Source organism: Thermobia domestica, chromosome 13, assembly GCF_964235325.1.
Source record: "Thermobia domestica chromosome 13, izTheDome1.hap1.1, whole genome shotgun sequence".
Classification (NCBI taxonomy): Eukaryota; Metazoa; Arthropoda; class Insecta; order Zygentoma; family Lepismatidae; genus Thermobia; species Thermobia domestica.
In genome coordinates, this window is record NC_137466.1 from 75,286,700 (window position 1) to 75,292,476 (window position 5,777).

Here is a 5,777-nt window from a genome sequence, read left to right on the forward strand (position 1 = left end):
CTTACCACTAACAGTGGCAAGTAGAGAAAGAAGTTTTTCGAAATTTACTCTAAGCTTATTAAAAACTGTCTACGTTCTTTCATATCTGAAACACGCTTAGGTGGTCTAGTGATGATATCAGTGGAACACGAATTGGCTGAAACATTGGACTACGCGAATGTGATAAAGGAATTTGCTCATATCAAAGCAAGGAATTTGCTCATATCAAAGCAAGAAAAGTTTTTTCAATTAAAGTATGTAAAATTTGTGTATTTCTATTGTGTTTTAGTACGCTATAAGGCTTAGGCTAATCACTTACTTTTGCCGTAATATCTGATTCACTATATTATGTTCATGCTCCACATTAGTGGAAACACCTTTTGATATAAACTAAGTTTAAAAATTAAATTTCTTAGTCGGACTAAACCATATATATTTTTAAATTTTCTGTATGCCCTGCTGTATATGACGTACAGCGAAATCGATCATACTGAATATTGTGTCATGTATGGAGTCATTTAAATATTACGTAAGCATTCGAGAGAGATAGTTCAATTTTTTGTTTACTTTTCCTTTTCATACATGTTTTTAAATATGGTATCTTACTTTTTCTTAATACCTGAACGTCTTTTGTCAAAATAAGGTTTGCGGATTAAAGAGGCGGCATTTGAAAGTACCGCCCAGGGCGGCAAAAGTGCTAGCGCTGGCCCTGACTCGGACAAAGTATAAGTGCGGCGGAAAGTGGAACTACTCACAGTTAGCAGGGAAAACTGTGCGGTTACTTGCCGAATTTCAATTGTAACGTAAGTATTGTATCTTATCACTTGTTTTACTTCGTTTCTAAAGTGTTTCCCGAATGCTTTCTTGTATTTTCAGAAATGAAACTCTGTAATTAACTTATAAGATGGAGTCACCAAATCCGAAAGAACTTGAGTATAATCTCTGTATCGTGTGCCAGGATCAGAAAAGAGAAGACGCAACTCGAAATTCATCTCTTGAATCACTAGAAAAGCTAATAACAATTGCAGTGGACAGAAGCAAATTTGGTGATCTTCAGTATTCAGCTGTCGCATCTCTTCTTAAACCGTTATCTCCTGATCATCTGCAGGAAAAGGTAGCATTCTTCCACAAAGTCTGTTACTCTAGTTTAGTAAATCGAAGCAGATATATGAGGAGGCTTTAAAACATGGATCCATAGTGCCTACGGTTGCCAAAAGAGGACGTCCATCGAAATTAACAGTGAATAGTGCAAGTTCGGAGACAATAGTGGATGCTCTAAGTTCAACAAGGTTTTCTACCTTTTCATTTGAAAAAAACAAATGCATATTTTGTCAAGAGGCTGAGGGTGAACTTCATTTAGTGAAGACGTTGTCAATGGGGCAAAAACTTAAGAACGTTGTTGAAAATAGTTCTGATGAATTGAAGTACCGCCTTCTCGCCTTGTTGAACGAACCCGGGGATGCATATGACATGAAATACCATATACTGAAAGAAGAAAATCTTTATTGGAAGCACATGAAACTGGATTGTTAACATCTTCCGCAGACGTTTTGGCTGACATCGAATTACTAAATATCTAGCAATGCACATTTTATCGGGATAAAGATGCTATAATAAGTATGCGGGATGTCAATACAACTTATCTTAATCTTCTCTCTGAGAAAAGTGGAAAAATAGTTGGTGGCAACTATAAGCGTAATCTGAAATCACAAATACAGAAGAAGTTACCAAATGTGAACTTTGTCCGTCCACAACAAATGAACGCTCCTGATAATCTCTGCGCTTCCAAGACGATTGAAAAGGGAGTTCATAGTTTCGAAAACATTTCTCATGCTAACGCAACTGCAATACTCAAAGCATCACAAATAATTCGTGACGAAATCCTTGCCAGTGAACACTGGAAATTTGATGGATCTTTTGACGGGTATAGCTTTCCGCCAATCCTCCAACAGTTCATGCGTTGGCTGATACAAGGCTGTAAGTCAGAGATTCAGACAACACGACGAGCTAAAAAGTTAATAAAGCCGTGCACAACTTATACCAATTGGTTGTCGCTTGCTGTAGATCTGATCGTCAAATAAACTATCATCCAAAACATGACGATAGTAATTTCCGACAACAATCTGATACCCCCATTAACCATTGGGCTTCCGCTACTCATTCATTATAAACCAAGAAGCAAACAGCTCGTAAATGCATTGGAGAACTATGGAATTGGGGTTAGAATAGAGGACATTGATCTAATAAGAAAATACAGGACATTGAAGTTAGATTTGCCCATGCAATGCAGACAGAAGTGAGACAGTATGATAATGTTTATTTACCTCCATTCACAGTTAAAGAGAAGCCAGTGTAGTTTGCTATTGATAACATCAACTTTAATGAAGATATAGCCACAGGAAAAGACACTTTACACGGAACTTACACCGTAATGTATCAAAAGCAGTATTCCAACGAAGTAAAGATGGTTCAGAAGTTGGGATTCAATCTTGAAGGTAAGATCAGTCACGAAAAACTTGCTCCAAGTGTGTAAGGCTAAGTTTGTAAGGAACTATATGAAGCAATTTGAAGCTATGCTGCGCAAAATATAATTATAATACAATTTAAATATGTATTTTTTGATTTCACAAAGTTTAATAATTTTTCAAATGTTTGTGTTGTCTGAGCAAACAATTTTCACTGCCCATTAAGTGTTCTTTTTAAGTTTTATTAAAGATGTTGAATTATTACTATTAAGTCTTAAAGCAAATAAAATTGTGTTTTACAATATTTAACCTGATTGAATTAATACCAAAAGAAAATATGAGCAGGACGTAGGAATAGAGGATAATTTATTTACATGTGCTTGCACGCTCTTAATTCGGTTGTCAGACGTAAAAGCAATAACTAGAGTACCAATTTTCGCTCATCAAAAATATCACCCACAGATCAATATAATAGGTGCTTACTGGGTGTAAGCGAGAACAATGTTTTCGCTATGGTAGCCATTTTGATGGCGCCATATTGGATTCGGCCAACCTGTCAGACTCGGACCACTTCAATTCCTTTTTCATTGTATCATAATATCAAAACATCCAACTGGAAAGACTTCAGCAAAGTGACTCTTTGGTTATTTTATTACTCTTAGCTAACTCTATTCATGTTGGAAAATCAAGCAAAAAAAGAAAATATTAATTTGTTATAATTTCGTTGTTTCTTAACCAAACTGATGATATACATGACAATTTAAAGACAATTTATTACTCTTTTAAAAGGTACACAACATTGTTCTCAATTATTTGCCGTTTACTTGTTATTTTAAAAAATATAAAGAAAACACATCATAAAATGTGCAAAATTGGAAATAAAATTATTTATCACGTTATTAATTGCATTGCTAAGTAATAATTCTTGTCAACTTTTAAAAAAAAATATTATTTTCTACGTTGTTTAGTGTTTGTTGCATGAAGTTTGGTCAATTAGTTTGGGAGATATAGGCCTTTAAAGACAACGCTGTACATTCGCGAAGGCTGCCATCTTTGATAGCCGCCATATTGGATTCGGATGAACGAAAAAATGGCAATCGTGTCAGAATTTTGAAAGCATCACCGAAAGAATAAGAATCAAGTGTTAGTTCAATTTTAACAAGAAATGCACACGGGATTACACAATACCCCTCACTATAGTCTGGGTATATGTTGTTATTTTGCAAGCAGTACCAGAAGCAGACAGGAAAGATACTGAACCGTTAAGAGTTAAAGAAAGAACATATTTTATGGTGGAAGAGGGGGTTCAAAATGTATGTAAGAAATACAGTATCTCACGATGCTGTCAAGATAGGAAAATGGAACTCGGTGTATAAGATCCCTGTTAAAATTAAGAGGCAGAGTGTTTCACCATTTTTGAAAGTTTCTGTTTTAAAGGGGAAAGGGAGGCATTTTCTATAATTTCTTTCTTCACATTGAAATCGACTTTGTCTGTTGTTTGTGATTGCATCTACGGAAAAACGATTGATCTGTTTGTAACTCGCTACTGAACATTGTGTTGGAATTTTATCACGCCGACTTAATTAAAGGGCGTATCCTAAGGAAGTAGGGATTTAACATCTTTGCGAAAAATACAATATCGATTTTTTTAAAAAATCATTACACTTTCATTAAAACACTATACTTATGGGGTTCAAATATTTTTCATAAACCTAATGTCCCCGTTCGAAGAGTGGACTTTTTTAGCAATAGCAACAGAACAGGAGTTGACGACAATTATTAAAGTTACCTGTTTTTGTGATTAAATCACATAAAAACAACTGAACCATTTGAAATTAAGTTTTGAATATATTTAATACCTATTTTGAGCTGGGTCCTTATCATGTCACGTTTTTTAAGTTATGTATTCAGGAGGTAGAGGAATTTCAAAATGAGGGATGTAATTAAAAAAGTTGATAGCCTACAAGACCCAAATTGTTTTGTAAACCCAATTGAAGTTATTAATTAATGTGCAAAATAGCTTCGTCTAGCCACATGATCAGGTTTCCCTTTTTAATTGATCTTTATTCAATAACTTTCTGTATTAAAATTGATAATTATTATTATTATGATTAAATTATTGTGAGGAAAGTGCGTCAACTTTATAAACTACAAGATTGCAATGAAGGTTATCAAGTTTTTTGATAACGCCCCTATATTAATATAAAAAAATACAGTAACTCTGAAACCAATCAAGTTAGGAACTTAAATATCGGTATTTAAATTTATTTTAAGAATCGTGATGTCTGTAGCAGTGTTTCCGAAAATTATCCTTTGTAAGTGGTGAAAGCATAGGGACATGACATTTTTCCTACAACTCTCACTAAAATACTTTGAGGAAATTTAATATTAGACATTGAAACGACCTGAGAAAGATTACGTAGAATTTCTAGTTTATTTCTTAAAGTTAAAGATTTATCACATTTTTCTCTTTTTGTAAAATAATTCCTTTTCCTTTAACATTTCAAAAACTTGTACTTTATGGGCCTTATGCAGAGTCGTTTTGACGTGTGATTAGAGACATGCTAAAGAGTTCGACTAACATATGTTTCCTGCAGTAGTCAGGTCTTTAGTATGACACTAATCATATTTCAAAACGACTCTGCATAAGGCGGTATAATTTTTAACTGTTTAGGGCCTCATTTCGTACTGGTTTACCTAAAGGTGACACAAATGTTGCGATAATCAGCATTGCAGACATGCGCGCCGACTACGTGGGTGTTCCGGGGCTCCAGCACCCACAAGATTTTAGTTTGATAGAAAGAAAATAAAACAATATTTCTCACTTGCCATTATCTAAAAATAATAAGCAATTAAAACATTGAGATGGAAGTTAACATTTCTAACCTCGAAAACATAATTGTTTGTTTCAGATGCGTTGCTGCAAAAGCAACCAAGCAACACACTCCCCATCCTGCCATTGATATGTACCCACATTAATTTTTCAAAGTTGGCGCCGTTGATTTTAGTTATAATAGCTTATCGCATTATTTGCGATCTGAAAATTTTGCTGTTTTAGCCCTAGAGGCCTTCATTTCTTAAAAGTTTGTGTTAACAAAACGCAAAACTTGAGTTTTTAGTTTACGAGAAATCGTAATAGCTGAGCAGCTACATTTACCTTTTGCGTGTTTTGCATTGCGTTGTGCAACTAAGAAAATAATTTGCGTTTTTTTGACATAAATCGATACGGAATAATTCGGCGAATTATCTCCGCAATATCATTGGATCCATGTAATATATATATGGATTCTTATGTGGTAAGCTAAATAAAAACTAATCACTTTTTGTCGAGTC